The 25,225-nt window shown below is 39.6% G+C and overlaps 1 long non-coding RNA gene across 1 annotated transcript; it reads left to right on the top strand.

Moving 5' to 3' along the window:
- The first annotated feature begins 2,387 nt into the window (after positions 1-2,387).
- On the top strand, positions 2,388-24,958 carry LOC140504783 (uncharacterized). Its single transcript, XR_011967242.1, has 2 exons — positions 2,388-12,368; positions 24,259-24,958. It is a non-coding gene; the product is annotated as an uncharacterized lncRNA (long non-coding RNA).
- The last annotated feature ends 267 nt before the right edge of the window (positions 24,959-25,225 follow it).

Raw genomic sequence — 25,225 nt, 5'->3', positions numbered from 1 at the left:
CTCCCCTCTTGGCAAGCCAAAAAGACTCACTCAGTCCCAGCGCCTGTGGGTGGAGGGACCTGGGTGGCCCCTGGAGATTCTATCCCTGAAGCCTGCTTGGATCTGCTCCCCTTGGTGCCCTGTGACCAAGGCAGGGCTGGGCTCTGCTCCAGGTCCAGTGTGTGACAGACCTTTCCCGTCAGGTTTTCAGGGCTCTCTGGAACAGAAATCTCTTCCACTCCATTGTTCTGTGGCTTCTGCTGCTCCAGAATTTGTTGGGAGTTCTTCTTTACAGATATTTTATGGGCTGTGGGTTCGGAGCTAGCATATGTGTGTCTTTCTACTTCGCCATCTTGGCTCCTCCCCCAATTGCATTTAGGAAAGTTAGGCCAGATGAACATTTAGAGGGAAAAAAAAGGTAATAAAATCTGTTTAATAAAGAAATCTTCATAGAGCTAGAAAAAAATGATTCTTTTGGATGAATTAAAGGTCAAGAATACGAGAGAAATTAACTTTTAGAAAAAAAAAAACAAATGGAACCTAGAGTACCAGATGTCAAACTATACTACAAAGCCATAATCACCCATACTGTTTGATACAGGATAAGAAATAGAGTAGTGGATCAAAGGAACAGAGTATGTATGAAATATAGAGATCAACTGAGTGGAATGCAACCAGTTTTTGATAAACCCAAAGACCCCACTAATGCGGAAAATACTTACTATTTAACAAACCGTTGGGTAAACTGGAATGCAATTTGCCAAAATGAAGTACAGATCAAAATTTCACACTTTATATTAAGACAAGCTCCAAATGAAAACATGACTTAGGTATAAAGGGTAACATCATAAACAAAATAGAAGATACTAGAAAAATAATTTTTAGATCTTTGGCTAGGTGGAAAATTCACAAAAAGATAAAAGATAGGGAGGATCATTAAAGGTGAAATGGAAGATTTTGATTATATGGAATTAAAAACATTTGTGCACAAGCAAAACAAATTCAGTCAGAATTAAAGGAGAAGTAGCAAATTAGAAAGAAAAGAACCTATGAATCAAGTTTTTCTTATAAAGTCTCCTTTGTAGAATATGTAGGGAATTTATTTAAATTTATAAGAATAGGAGTCATTTTCTAATTGATGAATGATCAAAGCTTAAGAATTGATACATTTCAGAGGAAGAAATCCAACCTATCAATTGTCATATGAAAAATTCTTTAAGTCTTAGATAATTAGATAAAAGTACATTAAAACAACTGTGAGGTATGACCTCACACTTATCAGATTGGAAAATTTCAAAAAAGGAAAATGATTAATATTGGAAGGGCTGTTGGAAAATAGCACCATTAATGCAATGCTGGTGACAAGGTGAGCTGGTCCAGCCATACTGGAAAGCAATTTGGAACTGAACCCCAAAAGCTATTAAAATTTTCATAGTCTTTGTCTCAGCAATGCTGCTACTACGTCTGTTTCTCAAAGAAATTAAAGAAAGAAGAAAAGGATACATATGCAGAAAATATCAATAGCAGTTCTTTTTTGTGGTGGTAAAGATTAGAAACTGAGGAGGTACCCATCAGTTGGGGAATTCCTGAACAAGTTATAGTTTATGAACGTGACGAATTACTATTGTGTTGTAAGAAATGATGAGGGGGGTGGTTTCAGAGAAAGCTGGGAAGACATATACAAAGTGACACAAAGTTAAGGGAGCAGATTCAAGAGAGCAATTTATATAATAAAAACAATATTTTAAAGACAACTTTGAAATACTTAGGAACTCTGATCAACACAGTGAATAATCAGAATTCCACGGGATTCATGATAAAGCATTCTACTTATTTTCAGAAAAAGAGATAATGACTGATCCCACTTTCCAAATGTAACAATGTGGTATACTATAGAGCATGTCTCCAGTTGTTGGGGAGAAATGTTTGTACTTCTGTTCTTACAATATCTGCCAAGTGTATATCACTTTGTAAAAGCTACCTGATGTTTTTTGGTCAAAGGGAATGTTCTAAAATCTTCCTTCTAGATTGTGGTATCCAGGTTTCCACTCCTGGCTTCTTAGAGAAATTCGATGTCCATTATTTCCTGGAGTCTAGTGGTTCTCAACTTTCCTTTTGGAAGGGTCAAATGACTTCCCAAGTAACTACACAGTATGTCTAGCCATATAAATACAGAATTGTTTTTTAGTACGGTTAAATGAATACCCTAGATGATTACATAACTTTTTCAACCATACAGACACAGATTTGTTTTGATCCTTAGGCACTGTGGTCTTCTCTTGAATAGGAGGGAGAATGACTTACTTGAAAAAATTTAAACTTTTATGGAAAAATTTCTCCATTTTCTCATTTACTCTAATTTCAACAGTATTCTTTGACATGTTTTTGGTATAATTTTTAAAAATGTAATAATATTTTTTCCAATTATATGCAATGACAATTTTAACATTCATTTTCACAAAATTTTGATGTCCAAATTTTTCTCCCTTTCTCTTCCCTCTCCTCTTTCTAAAATTACAAGCAATTTGATCATGCAAATCATATTTCCATATTAGTCATAGTTGTGAAAGAGGGAAGAGGCTAAAGGGAAAAAAACACCCACAAAAAATGAAGAAAGTGAAAGTAGTATGCTTTGATCTGCAACCAGAGTCCATAGGTTCTTTCTCTGGATGTGGATACAATTACTTTGTAATTGTTCTGTATCATCGTATGGCTGAGAGGAGTTAAGTCATTCATAGCTGATCATCACACAGTATTGCTGTTACTGGGTATGATGCTTTCCTCCTTCTGTTCATTTCCCTTTGTATTAGTTCATGCTTTCCAACATTTTCTGAAATCTGCCTATCATTTATTATCACATAATAGCATTCCATTTCATTCATATAACCACAACTTGTTCAGCAATTCTCCAACTGATAAGTATCCCCTCAATTTCTGGTGTTTTGCCACCACAAAAAGAGTTGCTGTAAATACTTTGGTTCATGTAGGTACTCCTCCCTACCCCCTTTTTAATGATGTCTTCGGGATACAGGCCTCCTAGTGGTATTGCTAGATCAAATGATATGCACAGTTTGATTGCCTTTTGGGCATAGTTCCAAACTACTCTCCAGAATGATTGAATCATTTCCATAACTCCACCAACAATACATTAGTGTCCCAATATTTCCACATCCTCTCCAGCATTTATCATTTCACTTTTTTTAAGTTATATTACCCAATATGATATCTCAATGTAATTCTTAAAAAAATTTTTTTTGAGATTGAATATACTGCCTGTAATCCTCTTTAACCATACCAGACTATGCTTCTTCAAGTTGGCTCCATTCCCAAAGAAGGCTAGGTAGTTAGTCCAAAATTCCCAGGCCAGGTTAAGAGCTATCTTCTTCCAGATGGCTGTAAGGAGGACAGCAGTTAGTTTTCTCCAAAGAAAGTCAGCAAGTGCTGTGATGGGGATTCCACCTTGTTAAGACATCTTGAAGTTCATGAGGAATTCCCCCTTTTGGTTTCCTATATATGTAATACTATTGTTTGTTCTCGTGAATGCTAAATACATATCCCTCAAACTATTCTGTAGCTTTTTGGTGTGTGTGCACACACGTTCACACACGTATACATATATCTGTCTTTACACATACAAATATCTACATGTCTTTATACACATATCTACATATAGTACATGCAGATATACACATGCCTATATAAAAACACTTCTATGTACATGTATACGGGCATATATACACATATGTGCACATGTATACAGACATGTGTGTATGTATGTGTATGTATATATACACACATACATCCAGAGAGAGGGGGGGGAGGGGAAGAGAAGGAGACAGGAGAGAGGGAGAGAGAGCAGGTTGTCTTCCTTGGCTCCTTGGCCAAGGCACCTTGACTCTCCAGGCCTTCATTTCCTCAGGGGGAAACTGAACTCAAGGCTCTTCCAGTTCCCATTCAAAGCCCATGAAAACTATCCCTTTATTTGCTTCCTGCTCCGCTGGGTGGCGCCCTCTCCCCGCCAAACTCAACCACTTCTGAGAGATGCTCCAGTCACTTCCCAGAATTCATCGGGCCAGACCAGGTTCCGGTGACCAGCCAGCCTTGCCCCCAGTTCTCCCACAAATACAATCTTTTATCTATGACATAACATCGTTGTTGGTGCGGTTTGGTTTCTTCAGTTGTCTCCAACTCTTCATTTAAGACAAATGGTTCGCCATTTCTTTCTCCAGCAGAGCATATTTTACAGATGAGGAAACTGAGGCAAACAGGGTAAAGTGACTCGCTTATTATGATGGTGTAGCCAGGAAGCTTTTGACGCCATATTTGAACTCTGGGAGATGAGTCTTCCTGACTCCATGGCCGGCGCTGTACTCACAGCCGTCCCTAGCTGCCCCCTGGTGGCCTTTATTCGAATTCTGATCTGGAGCCCTGGGATCCTGGTGCTTTCTGGGAAATGTAGTTCAGGCTATGTCAGGGCGCAGGCGCAGTTTCAAGCGGATCGGGGCTCTCGTCTGAGAAATGGCAGACAGTGGAGTGTGCCCTGAGGACGCTTGGTGAGCAGATCGGAGAACGCTAGTGCGCATGTCAGAGAAGATTCCCTCCCCCTTGTCGCCGCCACCCCGTGCTCCGCCCGGAGGAGCGTGTGTGAATGTAAAGTAGTAATTTCTCCAGGAAAGGAGCTGTCCTGGGAAAGGAAGAGATGGACCCAGAAGATGGGGGCGGGGAACACCTGACGGACTGCACCCCAGAAAAGTCCTGTAGGAGCAGCAGGAATCGCAGGAGAACTTGCTGGTTCTGCAGCATCAGAGGCACGAGTGGGCCCCCCACGCATGCACTCGGTGTGTCCTAACCACGTGTGTTCCCCACCTTTGAGTCCCGCGGGTGTTCTTCCTCTGAGTGGCCCTTCTTTCCACGGAGTCTTCATGCTTTTATGTGAGAGTAAGCCCAGGTTTAAGGGGGGGCAGCGTTCGATCCCAACGTGTCCAGCTGCTGCTTCATCTTCAGATGTTCGACTGTCACATTCTGCTCTTCCTGGCACCACCCTGCCATCCATTGCTCAGTGTCCTTTGTCAAGGGAAGCTATTGAAGGTGTTTGACCTACTTATTGGCTTATTGAGGGAGCAGGGCCACCCTAGGTTCTGCTTCACTATCTCTGATCACCTCCCTCCTTGGGTTGAGGTCTTTTCTGGCTCCAAGGCATTATGGGTTTTGTTGCTAAAAATATTCTTAAAGAAACTGGTGCTCGTTTGACCTTCCTGCTTGCATTGACTCAGACACAGGGTCTCATTTCCTTGACCACAGTGATATTCCAAATTTATTCTTGTTTCAGTGTGACTCCTAGGTTTCATACTGGTTATCACTCTCAGAGTTCAGGTGTGGTTGAACTTATGAACAAAAGGACCTTAGGGCCCTGAGTGATAAATTGTGTGTGAAATACACCTTAAGTGACCTGATGGAGTTTCCTTGCTTTGTTCTGTCTTTGTTACAGACCATGAGGGGATTACACCTCTCTCCTTTGGAAATGCTTTCTGCCTACCCTCCTATAAAAGGGACTCCTTACTTCCTGATATACATACATATGTATATATATATATATATACATATATATATATACATACATATGTATATATATATATACATATATATGTATATGTATGTTTATATATATATTTACATATGTATATGTGTGTGTGTATTTATGCATATATATGTATATATTTCCTGGGAGGAGATATTTCTTTTGCTGCTTCTATTCAGGAACTAGAAAATTTCCTGAGAGACCTTCATAATGTATTAGCTGCAGTACAGACTGGGCCTTTGGACTTTTCAGTACACGACTTTCATCCTGGAGACAAAGCCTATATGAAGACCTTCCAGTGGACCAAGAGAACTTAGCCCATTTGGGAAGGCGCATTGCACGTATGACTAACCATGGAAACTACAATCAAGATTATTTAAAAAGGATTATGGGATCCATTGCTCCCACGTGAAACCTGTCATTCATAGCTCTTCTTGATGTTTTTGCTTTGCTTGCTTTCCATTATCCTGCTTGTATTTCCTCCCCAGTCCACTCCTCCCAGGGGGATTGGAAAAGGCTTAATGCTGTTAGTAACCTATATGGTCAGGTAGGGCAGGCTTTGTGGCACCTTAAAGCTATTGGACTTCATGGACATTGAGTATGTCATCACAAACACCAAGGGGACCCTGATCCGTGGGAAATTGTCCCTGTCACAGAGAATGGCACCATCCCACAACCCAGGTCTGGGTTTGCCTCACCTTTAACATGGAGATTTGCAGTTGTAGCTTTATCTTACTATGTCTTGGAAGCACCAAAGAGAAGCTTGATAAACTGGAGCAGCCCTAGAGAGACTGCATTTTGGAATCAACTGGTACCAGTTTATTTACTTTACAGATGATTAGAAATGTATCCATAATCTTACTTCTCACAGGAGGTTACAGAGGTTGTCATGTAATTTCTTCATCTGTTCCTGAGTTTCTCTCTAATAAACATATGTAGTAATGATCTATAATAATCATGTGGACAGTACCCCTGCATGTTTCCCTCCTATATAGATGGCTACCCTCCTATAAAAGTGACTCCTTACTTTACTACCTTACTGGTAAAGTAGAAAACCTTACCAGTAGTGGTTTAAATTGGGAGAAGTTAACACCATTTTTGCCAAGGAATTAAGGAACAAATAGAGGAAGACAGAAATAACAAGAAACTGAAAATGTGGGGGTGGGGTGCCTCGTGCTGGAGGAATGATGAAGTCCAGAAGAGAGCAGGCAGGCAGGAAATGTGAGAAATGAATTGATGACTGTCCTGGGCACCCTCCATAAATGGAAGTTCTGAGAGGAGCTTTCCGTTCTGCATTCTCAGCCTCTCCAGTCAGAGGGAGGGAGGGGCCCTGGGATAAGGGAGGAGTAAGGAGGTATGAGTTCCAGGACTGATATGATTTGGTTTGTGGGGAACATGATGAGGTCCAAAGGAGTGCAGCCAGTTGGGAAATGGACATTGACAGATTGGAGTGCACACAGTAAAAGGAGATCAAGATGTAGATATATCTTGAGATCATGACCTAAAAAGACTGGTTGAAGGAAATTAGGATATTTATAGTCTTGGGGTAGAGGTAGGATATTTTCTCACATGTTAGAATTTCTGTACCATGGGAGAAGGATAAGATATATTCTGTTTTGTCCAAGGGGCAAGAACTAGGGGCTAAGCAGTTCATGGAAGTTGCTAAGAGCCTAGATTAGTTGTAAATAGAGACTTGCTGACCATTCAGACTGATGGAAAGGTGAGTACGCTTCCTCAAAGGGTAGTGAGCATCCCTGCCTAGAAATTTAGGAGTGAAGGCTAGATGATTTTCCAGGGAATCACTTACTTCCATTGACCTACTGCCTAAGTTGCAAGGAGAAAGGGAAAGAATTACCTCACTCATGTCTACTCCTCCTTCTGTGAAATGATTCTTTAAGTTCACCATTCCACTTCCTTGCACTTAGGTAGAGTTTCCTATTTGCCCTCACTCAGAAGGCCCTAAATGGCCAGCTATAACCTGCTGATGTCCAGGCACATAATTCTGGTCCACTTTGAGAAGACTTTGGTATTAGAGAACTGTTCTTCACACTACCTCTGTTTCTTTTCCTTGTCTTGAATCTATTTCTCTTCTACTCCTATCCTTGGATCATAATTCTGTCTAATCCTTCTTGCACATCTTAGCCCTGTAAACTCTTAAAGACCACTCTCATATCCATATCCCATTAGCCTTTTCTTCTCTAGGCTTCAGTCCCTCCTTTCTTCTCAAGTTCTTTTAATCATTGCTCCTATTTTAGCATTTCCAGTCTTCTGGCCTTTTTCAACCTCTTCTGGATACCTTCTAAACTGTGAATGTCTCATGCACAGGGCAATACTGGTGTAGGATTGTGTTCTGTGACACAGCTCACCTTTCTGCGTTCTGCTCTTGAATTCACCTACCCTTCCAAAAGGGATAAGCTGGGTCAAAAGAAGCACTTGAAGAGCTATATCATGAGGAAGATACTCAACAGCTAAAACACCAGATCCTGTAACCTTGTCCCATGCCATGAGAAGAAATTGAGACCTGGACCAGAGTTCCTGGATCTTCATCTAAAAACCCATTCCATAGGAATCACGAGTTAACATAATTTATAGATGGTACTGTATTGTCTGTATTCCTTTGCTTGTTTGGAGAAGTAATTGTAGGAGACTAAGCAAACGAAATCATTCTTTTCATGAAAATCCTCGATTTCAAACAGCCTGTGTATTGTCTGTGGTCCTCTGGGTATTAGAGAGGTGATATCCATAGTACAAGTTTCCTTATAGGTTTTCTCAAAGTTGTCTTCATTGATTCAATACTCAGTAAAGTATATCAGAGTAAAACTATTTATTTCTTCATGGGTTCCATTATGTTACACCAGGGTCATTTGAATAGGTCTCAGTGAAAGGAACCAATGGATTTTCAGATGCCATGGGACTTGGAGCTGATTCTCACTGGGTCAACTCATGCTAAACATCTCTCCCCTCCTCCCCCTTAGGTATCATGTCTGTGTGGCCACACACAGGGAGTTGGATCTGGAGGAAAGAAGGTGATCCATTCTCTGAGAATCTTAGAAAACATGGCACCTGTCCAACATTTGTTTGGCAGGATGCATCAGAATCTGTAGGGTAAAAAAGTGTCTCCCACATGTTGCGCTTTGTTATTTAATAACATCATGATAGTGTCAAGCAGTGCTATCTGGTTGTCACCTTAGTCTGTTGACCTCTGTTTTTGATTTCCCTGTCATCCACTGTGTTATATCCTTCTCAGTTTTGGGTCACTTTCATTTCTGACAAAGTTGTATCTAACAAATCACTGACAAAAATTTTGAGGAGCACAGGTCTAAAGTCAGATCCCTGGGGTATCCCAGTGGGGTATCATCTGAATTACAGCCTTATGCATGAAGTGTGACCTCTCAAGTCATTTTGTTGTACACTTTTGTAAAGTCCTTATTAGGGAATTGAAAAACAATAGAAGTGTTCATGGATTAGAGGAATAGAGGGGATTCAGGATGAGGTTGAAGGAACAGAAAGAGACTGAGGAAGACAGGAACATTATCTTTGTCTCTGATAGTCTCTGACTTTCTCAGACTTTCTCTTTATCAGAAACCATTGAGATGGACTGGGAGAAATAGTGTCTTGCTATCTCAGAAGTCAGGGCACATTTTCATCAGAGGCCCATCATTCTTAGCGACCTAATTTAGCCCCTTGCTGGTCCAGGACCTTTTCCTCCAGATTCTCCTTGTAGCTGTCCTAACTCTTGTTCCAGTATTATTCTCTGTTTAGGTTAACTCCAGGAGGTAGGTACAATTTTTATCCCCATTTTACAGATAAAAAAATCTGAGGCAAGCAGAATTTAAGTGACTTGCCTAGGGTCACACATCTAGTAAATATCTTAGACTGTATTAGAAGAGAGATCCTCCTGACTTCAGGTATATTACTCCATCCACTTGTAGCATGTAGCTTCTTTTGCTGTTTTATATCTTTACACCAACTTTTCCTATTATATTTGCTTACCAAATAACTTTTAAAAAGCTAATTATGTCTGACTTTTTAATTTTATTTTTTTAGGTATCATTTTTAAAAATTAATTAATTTGTTTTTAGTTTACAGCATTCACTTCTATAAGTTTTCAATTTTCTCTCCCTCCCTCCCCAAGATGTCCTGCAATCAAATATAAGCTCTACATATACATTCTTATTAAACACATTTTCACATCAATCATGTTGTATAGAAGAATTACAATGAATGGGAGAAACCATGAGAAAGAAAAAGCAATACAAACAAAAAAGCAAATAGTTAGTTTGCTGTATATTCAGATTCCACAGTTGTTTCTCTGGATGTGGATGACATTTTCCATCATGACTCATCTGGAGTTGTTTTAGGTTCTTGCATTGCTGAGATGGGTTAAGTGTATCAAAAATAGGTCATTGCAGACTATGGCTGTTACTGTTTACAATGTACTCCTGGTTCTGTCCCCTTCATTCAGCATCAGTTCATATAAATCTTTCCGTGTTTTTCTGAAGTCCACCTGTTCATCATTGCTTATAGCACAATTATTTTCCATTACTTTCATGTACCATAACTTGTTCAGCCATTCCCTAATTGATTGGCATCCCCTCAATTTCCAGTTTTTTGTGGTGGCCACCACAAAGAAAACTGCTATAAATATTTTTGTATCTGACTGATTGTTAACAGGGAGCATACGAGTGGGGACTTGTGAGCCATAATGTTGTTCTAGTCCTGATGAGGTGCTTGGGTGCCTGTGTTTGGACCCCAATTCTAAAATCACATTTCTCCTTAGCCTCAAAACACTTTCCCAGATAGCTTCTCTCCAGCCCAAAGACAGTCTGCCCTAGCAAAATATTTATCTCTCTTTTTGATAGAGTGGCCAGCTGCATCTATAGAATTTATTAGTTTGAACCAGCTGTGTACTGGCTAAACTGGTTGTGTATTGGGTTATAAAGATATTTACTACTCAATGACCTATCATATGTATCCCAGACATGGATACAGATATACTCCCTTATGTTTATCTTGCCTAACAAGACATTGTAGAAAGCAGCCTGGGTATTTCTCAGTCAGCCCTGTTTATTTGACTTAGTGAAGTTTCAGGCCTAACACCACACCTCCATGTAGCCCCTGCCTTGGGCTATTTCCCAATGAATTCTGGGTAAAATGCTTGTGCATTAGATTCTAAAAGTTCATGTTCCTTTAAGAACTAATCACTCCTCAATCCTGCCCTGAGTAATCTCTTTAATATATTTGGCACATGTTTTACTACAGAATATCCTATACAAACTTTACCTATTCCCCTTTAAAATTTCAGGTTCCCTAATAACTGTTGCCTGTTGAAACACATAACAATAAATCTTTACAACTTTGACTTCAAGAATTCTGTAGTCCATGAATTCATTCCACACAACCTTTACCTGTACTCCAGGCTTTGCGGCGTTCCCTGAATTCCACCCTCCCACTTCCAACCTTCATCAGTTCCTTTGCACTAATGGCAAAGCCCTTCCTCTCTCTTCTCCTTTATTCTCTCTCTGTTTCTATCTCTTCTCTTCCATCCTTTTTTTCTGCTTTTCTGCTTTTCTCTTTCTTTCTTCTCTTCCTCCCTCTCTCCAACTTATTCTCTGCCCTGTCCTCTTTGTTTTCTGCCTCTACTCAGGATCCAGGATTGCTGACCCCAGATGTGCTTCCCGTGGAATGAAATATCTTCCCCAGGGTCTCACTCCACTCAGACCAAGCTGAAGTAGAGTAGTAGAAGTAATATGTTGAACAGAAAGCCATTTCTTTTTAGGCTTTGCTCCTCTGACTCCTGTGGGGAAATTAAAGAAAAAGGATTAGAATGACTGGGTTTGAGGCCTTTAACAGTGTCCTCTCTTCTGCCTTTCCTGTCCCCTCTCCTTTGGGTATGTAAGTTGATCTGGAGGCTTGTGGGAGCATCCGTAAGTGAAGGACATGGAGATTGGGTTTGGCTTATGGGTCACAGAGGTATGAATATGCAAGCACAATCACAGAGGGAAAAACAAACCAAATTAGGTAAACACAGATACTCACTGAGTTTCCCTGCCGCCCTCTATTATTCATACAGAAAGCCAACTTTCAGTTTCTTTTCTTAGTTTTCTCTTTTCTAGAATTGCTCCTCTAGCAGCAGTTACTGTTCAGTCAACTAGTACAGACTGCTGTCAGAGTGCAAGGAGACATAGCATCATAGGAAATGAAATCCGAAGGAGAGCAGATCTTGTGTTTTACTATCATGTTCAATCTCATATACACTTAAAAAATTAAACTGTAGCCAGCCATTCCATGAACAAGAACTACTTAAATATTGTTGATTCAGTGCTAGGCAGTCTGCTAAGACCTGAGGATATACACACACAAAAGGCCAATGTTTCCTGCCCTCAAAGAATTCCCATTGTAATGGGAGAGACAGAATATCAAAGATCTGGGCATGTCCAAATGATGTCTAGGGATGGTCCTTATCACTAATCAATGTGGCTCCATCAACACTAAGTAGTTGATGCAGAATATATTTTTGGTTCATAAATGACTTTCAGGGAATCATAAAAGTGCTTTGTGTTGTCACTATCAGCATAAAACTGAATTCCATCTCCCTTTTTACTGAGCCAGGAATCTGGCATCTCTCTAAGCTTTACTTTGTACTTTACTTTTGATGGAAATAATGCTGAGTCCATTGACCTTTATCTCAGGGTGAAGTCAATCCCTCCTTAGATGAACTTCCAACTGAAGAAGAGGTTTTGGATGCCATTAGGCTTCTTTCATGTGGCAAAGCACCTGGTGGTGATTCTGTAACAGCTGAGGTTTACAGGTAGGTGGACCATTGTTCATACAAAAGCTGACCGAAATTTTGCAGGTTATATGGCAAGAGGAAGTTGTCCCCAAGGAGTTCAAGGATGCCACCGCTGTCCATCTCTATAAAGGTAAAGGGAATAGATTGTCCTGCAGCAACCACAGGGGGTTACTCATTGCTGGCAAGATTATTCCTAGAGTCCTCCTAAATAAGCTGATCCTTCAACTGGAAGATGGTCATATGCCTGAGAGCCAGTGTGGCTTCACAAAGGACCAAGGAAAAGTTGATATGGTATTTGCTGCCCAACAACTCCAGGAGAAATGCTAGAGCAGAACAGAAGCCTATACACAATATCTGTAGATCTGACCAAGTATATTTTAGTTATGATACTGTTAGTAATGAGGGCTTATGGAAAATTATGTCAAAATTTGGTTGCCCAGTGAAGTTCATCAGTATTTTGCATCTATTTCATGATGCTTTTTTTGCCTGGCCTCTAGATAGTACACAATGCTCTTATGCATTCCCAGTTACCAATGGAGTTAAAGTGTGCTTGCTTTTTAGCATGATATTTTCAGCCATGTTGTCAAAAGTTTTCAATGAGGATGAATACAGCATCAAGGTAAGCACTGATGATAAATTCTTCAATTTGAAAAGTCTAGAACCCAAGACCAAAGTGGAAGGAGTATTGGTGCATGATTTTCTGTTTGCAGATGATTGTACACTCAATGCAGCCTCTGAAGCTGAGATGCAGCAAACTATGGATCAATTCTCTGCTTCCTGTGCTAATTTTGACCTAAAAATTAACACCAAGGAAACACAGGTGCTCCATCAACCACCACCACACCATCCATATGTGGAACCATCAGTCAACAATTGGAGAAGTTTTGAATGCTGCAGATAAGTTCATTTACCTTGGTGGTGTACTTTCCAGGGATGTACACATTGACAATGAAGCTGACACACACATTGTCAGAACTAGCTCAGTGTTTGGGAGGCTCTGAAGGAAAGTATGGTAGAGAAGAGGTATTAGACTGACTACCAAATTGAAGGTTTACAGAGGCATTGTGCAGACATCATTGTTGTGTGCCTGTGAAACATAGACAGTGTACAAGAGCCATGCCAGGAAACTGAATTGCTTCCATTTAAATTGTCTTGGGAAGATTCTGAAGATCACCTGGCAGGATAAGATACAAGACATTGACATCCTTGCTTGAATTAAACTGCCAAGCATTCAAACTGTGCTTCAGAGAGCACAACTCTGATAGGCTGGCCATGCTGTTTGAATGTAAAATGTATGCTTGCCAGAAAGACTATTTTATGGAGAACTCACATGGTTGTCAGAAGAAGTGATACAAGGACACTCTCGAGGTCTCTCTCAAGAACTTTGGATTTGATTGTGGGACATGGGAGACACCATCACATGACTTCACAGCATTGATACCCACATCAGAAAGGGTGCTGTGCTCTATGAGCAAAGTAGAATTGAAACAGCACAAAGGAAATATAGGATGTATAGATTTGGAGTATCTACCCCAAATGTTCACACGGACTATTTGTGCCCAATCTGTGGTATGGCATCCCAAGCTTGTATTGGTCTGATCAGCCATGGTCAGACACATGATAAACTTGACTTTATCATGGGGATATCATTTTGTTCCTCTTTGAGAATGAAGGACAACAGCCTAACCTAAAGGGAAGGTAGAAGTTAATATCAAAAGGGAAGGCATTAGCAGGTGAAGGGAGGGAGAAGGAGGAATCAGGAAAGGCCTGCTGCAGAAGGTAAAATTTGAATTGTCTTCAAGGAAGCCAGGGAAACTGGGAGATGGAGACAAGGGGAGAGTTCTGGGCCCAGCCACAGGCAACCAGTGGCCAGGAAAAGAGGCAGGAGATGGGGCATCTGTTGCAAGAAACAGCCAATAATGTGTGCAGTGGGATCTAAGAAGATATGGGAGTCAGGACAGTCTAAGTCTCTTAAGTTATGTCACTTTTTTTTTTTTTTTTTTTTTGCATCCACAAAGATGCAAATGAGGAGAAGTTGGGAGACTCTGAAATTCATCTTGGAAACTACTGATAAAAACTCTGAAGAGGAAATAGAAGATTTTCCCTGTGTCTTTCCCAGATTTCTAGGCATGTCAGTCTCACTGTTCTCCTGTCATTACAATAAGGTCTACACTCAGCTTCGTCTTGCATTTTTCCTTCTGAAATCCTCGGATTTTGTTTTTCTCTTCCCTTTAGTAAAGTTGGTCTTGGCTGGAGACTTTGATCTGTGGTAAAAGTGAGACTCTCACATGGTTTTGTCTTGAGAGATTCCTGTTAGGGAACTGGAAATGGAAGCCGCTTCTCTGAGTTCCAAATGAATTAATTTTACTTTCTGCAGTTAACTTTTTAGTATATACTTTTTACTTTTAAGAGCACTTTTGTACATTTCTTGTAATCTATTGACTGAGCTTCATGTCTACAGTTTGTCATTGTAAACTACTAATTTTTAAAATTACCTTTTCAGACGCTAATCATGATTTGCTCCCAACCACTGTGTGCAAATCCCAGAATTTCATTTCTCTTTACATATTGATTCAGTATTTCCCTTTCTTTTAAACATGACAGCCATGTGTTTCTTTGCTTGTAAACCATGTTTCAGATTGTTCCCAGATCTAATTTTCTTTTATTCAATTGAATCTATTTTGCAAATTACCTCATTATTCTTATATATCTCAAATTCATTTTCAGTCAGTCAATCAGCAAGCATTTATTGAGGGCCTCCTATGTGCCAGTCACTATGCTAAGCATCATGGATAAAAAAAGTCTCTCCTTAAGAAACTCCTTCTAATGTTCTCTAACATGAGAACAACTATGTACCAGTAAGATACATTCAAGATAAATTGTAGATAATGACATAACATTGACTACCCTGGTCGTAACTGCCTGTGGGCTTGGGACATGTTATTTAACTACTCCTGCAGTGTCCTCTAGCACCTTCAAAGGTGTTGTGGTTGCCTGCGTTCCCCGTCAATGGCTAGAGTCCCAACTGTATGGGATAAAAGAACCTTACTCAAAATTTTAAATAAATGTAGAGGCTTCTCCATAAGAACAGAAAATGATTTATTACAATTCTCGCGTGAGAGGGGTGTCCCTCCACCAGGATGGGTTAATCTGATGGAAGTAGGCAATTTACAGAAATCAGAGCACAATCTTATTCCCTAATGCAGAGGAGCCCACCTCCCCACTATCCCACCTCTCCATTAGCTGGGAGGAGGACTTACAATCTAAGCACAAAAAACTAGACAAATCTCGGGAAATTCTGACCTATCCGGTCTCAGTTACCTAATTTAATACCTAACTTAACTGCTGATATAGCTTTTCTATAAAGGAGGGGACGGGGAAAGGGGGAAGCTGTGTTGATGTGGCAACAGTACAACAAACACAAGGGAGATTTGGGTAACTTCCAAATTTGGACTATAGTTCATAGCACTTTCAGAAAGAAAGCTGGTGGGGGGAGGAGGCAACTGACTGCTCACAAGCCTTGGCTTCCTGAAACTCAGGTATCTAGGGAGAGAGGCCTTATGGAAAAGACATTTTATTTAGAAAATTCAATATCCCCATATTTTTATTATGAAAAGTCTTGACAGTTTCCTCATCTCACTCACAACTGATGTTGTTCCCTTTGATTGTATGGATCATTTCATGTACCCTAGTTCCATTTAGCCACTGTCAGTTTAGCTTATTTATTTCATAATGGAAAATAAAAAAATATACAAACAGCTTCCCAGCACATGAAAAGTATCATCTTTCCTGTATTCTAATTTGGTGTCTGGGGAGGGTTCATTGCTTAGCTCAGCTCTAATTTCCACGTCCAAAACCCCTCCTTGGGCTCCAATCTTAGGTATGCTGGTTTGTTTGGGCTTTACTGCCAAGCTGGTTGTCTACACTATCTTATCTGCAATCTTATTTCCATGGCTCATATTCCCAAAACTAACTGAAAGATGGTTGGGGATCACCAGTAGCACCCAAAACTGCTGACAGCTGAGACCAAAAAGAAAGAAACACCCCCAGTCTCCAGAAGTAAAAGAGAGGAAGAGAAAAGCAAGGATGTCATTTTCTCTCACTGATTCAGTTCATGGTACCCTGTGGGGTACCCACAGTGAGAATGAACTGTGATCTTTCTCCTCAGTATGGGAGCAGGAAAGAATTCACAGAGGGAAGAGGAGGGGAAAATGATGAAGGGAAGGAGGGAGGGAAAGAGAGAGACCACTAGCATTAAAGGGGGATAGGGAGAACTTCTCCCTGAAGGTGGGATTTTATCTGCAACTTAGAAACCCGAGTAGCCAGGAGACTGAAATGATGAGGGAGAGAGTTCCAGGCTTGGGGGACAGCCAGGAAAAGTGCCTGGAGTGTGAGGTTCCTTTTCTTCAAGGAACAAGGAGGCAAATAAGGAGGTCAGTGTCACTGGATGGCAGAGCTTGGTGAGGAATAAGGTGAGAGAAAACTGCAGAGGTAGGAGAGGACTAGGTTTTGAAGGATTTTGAATAAGAGTGGATTTTTCATTTACTCCTACAGACAATTGGGAAACACTGGGGTAGATAGAATGAAAGTAGAAGTTGAAGTGACATGGTAAGATTTGCACTTTAAGAACATTAATTTGACAGCAGAGTGGAGAATGGCTTGGAATGGGAAGAGATTTAAAGAAGGGAAACCAACCAACATGGAATAGCCCAAGCATGATGTGATTGATGAAAATGGGATCTGAACCCCTAAAAGGAAAACATCCAGTCTTTGGGGTGAACTCCCAAAAAGAAAACCCCTGAGCTTCCCCACATGACCGAGTCCATGGTGTACACTGGAGACACCCGCCCTGCCCAATATAATCCTTTTAACTGCCCTTTCATTGTGGCCCTCATCAGTACCAGGCCCCACTCCAAGCTATTTGCCATTCTTTAATCCCATTTAGACCTATTCTCTATTCCCTCAGCCTATTGGCCACTCCTAGATCACATCTAAATCTTCTCACAATCCCTTTCACTATAAAAAGGGATGAGTCTTGTCTACCAATTGTGCAGATTCCTTAATCATCTGGCCCACTAGTCAATACAAGCACCACAAATGTTAAGATTCTTAAAATCTGGACAGTATTGCAGACTTAACATGACTTTTGCCCACCTCAAATGGTGTTTTAATAAAGCTTGTCTCTGACTGAAAGAAGGCTTGAGACCAATTCTGTCAAAGCAGACCCATGCCTTTTGCCACTTAATTTCATGGCTCCCAGCACACCTAGACCCCAATATATGGTTCCCTCACCAGGAAACTGCCTAATCTCAAGTGCTTCTCCAGCCAGGACCTGAAGGTGTGTAAGCCTCCCCTCTCTCTCTCTATCCCTTTTACACCTTGCAGTTGCAGTCACTCTCTAAGCACCTAGAAAAATCTGGAGATTCTTTTTGGATCTGACACTCTCAGGTTCCATTCATGTCAGACAGTTATGAGGCTTCCTCAAACCCAGCCTGATGTTCTCAGGCTCTGGGTCCAGCAGTTTGGTGCAAGGCCATGGACCTGGACACACCTTCTGCAGCACAGAGTATGGAGACCCTATCTGGAAGTACATGCCAAATTTTTTTCATTTTTCTTGTATGCTAGGGAATTGGGGAAACTGCAGGCATGTTTTGGTTTTCTAAAGCTTTCTTACTCCTTTCCCTCTAGAAGATAAATTGTAAAAGTTCAAAAAAGTTTTTTTAAGATTCTTCTTATAGTCTTGGCTCTGACCAGGCTAAGGGTACTGTGTGAAAAGTTAGAACAGCTAAAAACATGTTAGATTCTGGAGCTTTTATGATGGATCATTAAGGAGTTTTGCCTCACCTCCATACAATCCAGGTCACTCCCTTCCCTTGGGTCAAGAGGGTATTTCAGTGTATGGATTGCAAAGAGCCCTGAATTTTTCTGTTAACCCCTTTTATCCCAGATCAGACTAGGAGAAGAGAGTTTCACCCTCCTCTACCTATCAAAAGGAAGGAAGGGAGAGGGGCAGCAGCTACAGTATGAGCTTCACTGGCACTCATCAAGGCAGTAAGAGGTCAAAAGCCAGCCAGCTTCCAAACTGGAGTAATCCTGCTCCATCTTAAAGTTGTAGTTTTATCATGTTAATCATGAGATCTTGATTCTCTGTGTAAAGTACTTCAGAAATGCATTCAATAGGACTCTTGCACTTTTACTCCTCCCTATATTTGGGCCTTGTAGACTTGCTTGTTAGAATTGTTGTGTCTTCCAGACTACAAGCCGTTTACATCTAGTTGGTAGCAAATAGTAGGTACCAGCCTATGTCCACTCATTGTTCCCTGGATGTACCCTGTGCTCTGTTCCAGTCAATCTCCTCTCTGGGATCTACTGGAGGCAGGGATAGCTCTCTACCTCTTACCAACAGGAAACAGTTTCAGAAGCCAAGACCTTTGTCCCTTGCCCCAAAAGAATTTGGGGCCCATTTGTTTGAGGGGGGAATGATGGGAATGAGTTCTGAACCCTTAAAAGGAAAGACCATATCTTTAGGATTTGGTGCCCACAAAAGAAAGGCCCCTGGATTTTCCCACATGACTCAGTCTCCCTGGCATTCACCTGAGGCACCAGGTCATCCCAATGGTGGTAGATGGTGATTCTTGTCCTACTTTCTCCAAGAGGATCAAAATGACATCCTTATTAAAAAGCCAAGTTTCTACATGCCCGACTGTGGCTGGTCAGACCAATACAAACTTGGAATGCTTTACCACAGATTGGGCACAAATAGTCCATGTGAATATTTGGGGAGTGTATACTCTAAATGTGTGCATTCTATGATTCCTTCGAGCTGTTTTCAATTCTGTTTTCCTCTTTAAAGCACAGCACCTTCTATGAGTGGGCAGGCCAGGTTGAGCAGTTCTGTGACCATGTCTCCCATGTCACACAATCAATTTCAAAGTTCTTTTTTTATTATTACTTTTATTTAATTTCAGTTTTCCACAATCACTACCACATAATTTGGATTTTTCTTTTTTTCCCCTCCCTCCTCCCTCCCTCTCTGACATGGCATACAATTTTATATGGGTTCTATACATGCATTCCTACTAAATACATTTTCACTATAGTCATGCTGCGGACAAGAATTAAAACAAATGAGAGATATTATATAACAAACCAAAATGTAATATAAAATAAGATGATTTGCTACATTCTGCGATTGAGTTTTATAGTGCTTTCTCTGGATGTGGAAGGCATTTTTCCTTAAAAGATCATTGGAAATGTTTTTAAGTCCTTGCATGGCAACCAAGTACCAAGTCGACCAGAAAAAACTCTTTCACAAGGTGGTCCTTGCTGTGCACAAAGTTCTCCTGGTTCTACTCCTTTCACTCAGCATCAGATCATATAAGTCTTTCCAGGCCTCTCTCAAGTCTTCCTGCATATCATTTCTTATAGCACAATAGTATTCCATGACATTCATATAACATAATTTATTCAGCCATTCCCCAACTGATGGACATCCTCTTGATTTCCAGTTTTTGGCCATCAGAAAGAGTGCTGCAGTAAATATTTTTGTACGTGTGGGACCCTTTCCCATTTTTATAATCTTTTGAGGATACAGTCCTAGAAGGGATATTGCTGGATCAAAGGGTATGCACATATTTGTAGCCCTTTGGGCACAGTTCCAAATTGCTCTCCAGAATGGTTGGATCAGCTCATGACTCCATCAACAATGAATTAGTGTTCCAACTCTCCCACATCCTCTCTAACATTTATCATCTTCCTGTCCTGTCATGTTTGCCTGATAGGTGAGATGTGGTACCTTAGAGTTGTTTTGATTTGCATCTCTGTAATCAATAGTGATTTAGAGCATTTTTTCATATGACTATAGATGTCTTTAATTTCTTCCTCTGAATACTGCCTGTTCATACCCTTTGACCATTTATCTATTGAGGAATGGCTTGTATTTTTGTACATTTGACTCAGTTATCTATGTATTCTAGAAATGAGGCCTTTATGACAGACACTAGCTGCCAAAAATCTTTCCCAGTTTTCTGCTTCCCTCCTAATCTTGGTTGCATTGGGTTTGGTTGTGCAAAAACTTTTCAGTTTAATGTAATCAAAATTATCCATCGTGCACTTCATAATGCTTTCTATCTCTTCTTTAGTTAAAAATTCTTCACTTCTCCACAAATCCGATAAATACACTCTTCCTTGCTCCACCAATTTGTCCATAGTATCAATCTTTATACCTAGATTTTGTACCCCTTTGGATTTTATTCTTGTGTACAGTGTCAGGCATTGGTCTATGGCTAGCTTCTTCCACACTGTTATCCAGTTTTCCCAGCAATTTTTGTCAGTGAGTTCTTCTCCCAGAAGCTGGGGTCCTTGAGTTTCTCAAACAGTAGACTGCTATATTCATTGCCTACTGTGTCTTGAGTACCTAGCATATTTCACTTGTCTACTCTTCTGTTTCTTAGCCAGTACCAAGTGGCTTTGATAATTGCTGCTTTATAATACAATTTGAGATCTGGTAGCACTAGGCCATCTTCCCTCACATTTCTTTTCATTATTTCCCTTGACATTCTGCACCTTTTATTCTTCCAGATGAATTTTGATATTATTTTTTCTGGCTCTAGAAAATAATTATCTGATAGTTTGATTGTTATGGCACTAAATAAATAAATTAATTTAGATGGAATTGTCATTTTTATTATATCAGCTCGGCCTACCCATGAGCAACTGATGATTTTCCACTTACTTAAATCTGACTTTATTTGTGTGAAAAATGTCTTGTAGCTGTGTTTATATAGGCCCTGGGTTCATTTTGGCAGGTAAACTCCCAAATATTTTACAGTGTCTCCCTAGCTTTAAATGGGATTTATCTTTCTATCTCTTGCTATTGGGCTTTGTTACCAATATATAGAAATGCAGAAGATTTGTGCGGATTTATTTTGTAACCTGCAACTTTGCCAAAGTTGTTTATTATTTCAAGTAGTTTTTTACTGGAACCTCTGGGATTCTCTAAGTATATCATCATATCATCTGCAAAGAGTGATAACTTAGTTTCTTCTTTGCCTATTCTAATTCCTTCAATTTCTTTATCTTCTCTAATTGCTATAGCTAACATTTCTAGTACCATATTAAATAATAGTGGTGATAATGGACATCCTTGTTTCACCCCTGATCTTACTGGAAATGCATCTGTCTTATCTCCATTGCATATAATGCTTGCTGAATGTTTCAGGTAGATACTTCTTATTATTTTATGGAAAGTTCCCTTTATTACTATGCTCTCCAGTGTTTTTAGTAGGAATGGGTGTTGTATTTTGTCAAAAACGTTTTTCTGCATCCATTGAGATAATCATATAGTTTCTGTTAGTTTTGTTGGTGATATGATTAATAACGCTAATAGTTTTCCTAATATTGAACCAGCCCTGCATTCCTGGTATAAATCCTACTTGATCATAATGTATTATTCTTGTGATAAGATGCTGTATTCTTTTTGCTTAAATCTTACTTAAAATTTTGCATCTATATTCATTAGAGCAATTGGTCTATAATTTTCTTTCTCTGTTTTGACTCTTCTTGGTTTAGGTATCAATATCATATTTGTATCATGAGAAGAATTTGGAAGTACTCCTTCTTCCCCAATTTTCCCAAATAGTCTATATAATATTGGAATTAACTGTTCTTTAAATGTTTGATAGAATTCACTTGAAAATCCATCAATTTCAAAGTTCCTGAGAGAGTCCTTGAGAATGTCCTTGTATTGCTTCTTCTGACAACCAAGTAATTACTTGCCCTGTGTAAGTTCTCCATAAAACAGTCTTTTTGGCAATATGTTTTGAATTTGAACAACATGGCCAGTCCATCAGAGTTGTGCTCTCTGAAGCACGGTTTGAATGCTTGGCAGTTTAGTATGAGAAATGACCTCAGGGTCTGGTAACTTATCCTGCCAGGTGATCCTCAGAGTTTTCCTAAAACAATTCAAACAGAAGTGATTTCATTTCCTTTCATGGCTCTGGTACACTGTCCATGTTTCATAGGCATACAATAATGAGGTCAGCACAAGGACTCTATAGATCTTTAGTTTGGTAGTGAGTCTAATACCTGTCCCATGGCAAGGAAAGCATTAGATTGAAGATCTGTGAGATTAGCATACAGTTATTATTTCTTCTCTGTTGGCTAATGCTAAAAGAAAAATGGTTTGTGGTCTATATTGTAAATGCTTTAAAAGAAGCATCACATGACCAGAAGTTGGAATCATTTTATGATGTGATATGTACTGTGTTAAAAATGATTATTTATTATATTTATGTAAATACTGGAGACTGTTATTGACTCCTTAGTGAAATCTCACCCTCCTGATGGAGGAAATGAGTAGTGAATTAATGTAAAATGTAAAAGCCCAGTTCTAATGTGAATTTCTGAAACATGACAATTGGCCAAAGTTCCAATTTTGATTTTTTAAATTAGATTCATGAATATTTTAATTAATTTTTCAGGAAATCAGTAAATTCCTTAAAGGATCAGCTCAAATGTGACCTATATCAAAATCTTTCCTGATTTTACCTAGTTGTCAATAGCCCTATATCCCTGTCAAAAAAACTCAAGAAAGTTTTCAAGTATTAGTACTTCAGCATATTGGGCTGAAATACGGGGGTCAACACAAGAACATAAAGCAATCCAAGTTTATTGAGGCTTCCTCTGGCCTTCTAGCGAATCAGTGAGATTATTGTATTTCATACACACCTCGAATTATCTTTATTTTCTACACACATATGACTTGAAAGTCATATGAATCATTCTGTCTACAGCTGAATCCCTGTAGAAGTTGGCACTTTTGTTGTGTTTTTCTCTATTGTGTTTAGGCATGTTTTAGCATGTTGCTTCCCTTTTATTTCTTTTTTTAAATTTTTAAATTGAATTATTTTATTTATTTTCAGTGTTCAACAATCACTTCCATATATCTTAAATTTTTTTCCATTCCCTCCCCCTCCACGCTCCCTCTCTGAGCTGGGGTACAATCTTATATAGGTTTGACACGTACATTTCTATTAAATGCATGTTGCATAGAAGAATTAAAATGAAGAAGGGAATCAAACAAAACAAAACCAAACATAGCATAATGCAAAAGAAAATGGTCTGTTTCTGTCTGCAGTCCAATTCCATAGCTCTTTCTCTGGATGTGAAACGTGTTTTGCTTCAAGAGTCCATTGGAAATTTTTTAAGTCCATGCATTTCAATGAAGTACTAAGTCTACTAGAGAAATTCCTCATACACTGTGGTTTTTGCTATGTACAATGTTTTCTTGGTTCAGCTCCTTTCACTCAGCATCAGTTCATATAAGTCTTTCCAAGCTTTTATGAGGTCTTCCTGTTCATCGTTTCTTATAGCACAATAGTATTCCATTACATTCATATGCCACAACTTGTTCAGCCATTCCCCAATTGATGGGCATCCCCATTGATTTCCAGTTTTTGGCCACCACAAAGCTGCTGTAAATATTTTTGTACATGTGGGACCCTTTCCCATTTTTATGATCTCTTTGAGATAGAGTCCCAGGAGTGACATTGCTGGGTCAAAGGGTATGCATGCTTTGCAGTCCTTTGGGTGTAGTTTCAAATTGCTCTCCAGAATAGTTGGATGAACTCACAGCTCCACCAACAATGAATTAGTGTTCCAACTCTCCCACATCTTCTCCAACATTTATCATATTCCTGTTTTGTCATGTTAGCCAATCTGATAGGTGTGATATGGTACCTCAGAGTTGTTTTGACTTACATCTCTCTAATCAGTAGTGATTTAGAACATTTTTCCATATGATTATAGATAGCTTTAATTTCTTCCTCTGAAAATCCAATTTTGATTTTGTAAGAAAGATAAGTATATAAAGCTTCAGAATGGTAATCTAGAATTGTATTATGGTCAGTTTTATAGGAGAGTTGACATCTGGATTTCTACAAGAAGATAAAGGGAAGAAGATGCTGAGTGTTGAAGACTGCTTGAAGGAACATCCAGACCAGAAAACTGCATCAGATGATGTTCCTCCCCAGTCCTACTGTATGAGATGGAACTTCTAAATGGACAGCTCATTAATTTACCTTTTCCTTTGAATATCTGTTTCTGTACTTATAACAAGGGGACTGCCCCCTTGTAATTTGTCAATGTGTTGGTCACCTTTGCTCCCTTCCCATATTCACATAAAAGGGAGAGAGATGAAGGGAAGAGTTCATAGGGGAAAGAAAGTGAGGTGGTATTGTTTGAATTTAGGTGTGGAAAGAAACATTTCAATACAGAGAAAAGAAGGGAGTTTGTGGGAAAACAGGAAGTAAGTTTTATTTCCAAACTTTGATGTGTGACCTAGTGAGATGGAGGTCAGAAAAGTGCTGCACATGGTCAATACATTGTTTGAGGGAAAGCCTATCAGAGGAGAACATGAAGTCACATGACCAGGGGATGGTGTTGTGGAAAATCCAAAGTTCAGAATTCTATAAGGGTCCTGCCTCATCCTGACTTGGTCATAGTCCTTCTGGTGGCCATGTTGGAAGCTACCCATTCGTTCCAGGTGAGCAACATAGAAGGCCTTCCTTCCTCTGAATTCCATTTTTAATAAACTTTTCTTGATATCATTTTTGTGTGTCAAGCTTGTGTCTAACAAAGATTTCAGAGAAACCTATGAAGACTTGCATGAACTGATTCAGAGAAGTAAATAGAACTGGGAGAAAAAGTTATCATATAACAACTGTGCTGTAAACAGATATAACTTTGGCTCATGTGAGAGTTTATTTTACTTGATAATGAATATTTATTACAAGGATTTTTTTCTTCCTTTTCTTGAATGAGAAAAAGAAGGGTAGGAGATTATTAAAGAAATACCTGCTAGTTGGATGTAAGTT

This window comes from Notamacropus eugenii, chromosome 5 (assembly GCF_028372415.1).
Source record: "Notamacropus eugenii isolate mMacEug1 chromosome 5, mMacEug1.pri_v2, whole genome shotgun sequence".
NCBI classification, from domain to species: domain Eukaryota; kingdom Metazoa; phylum Chordata; class Mammalia; order Diprotodontia; family Macropodidae; genus Notamacropus; species Notamacropus eugenii.
This window is presented reverse-complemented; position numbering and strand designations above follow the sequence as displayed.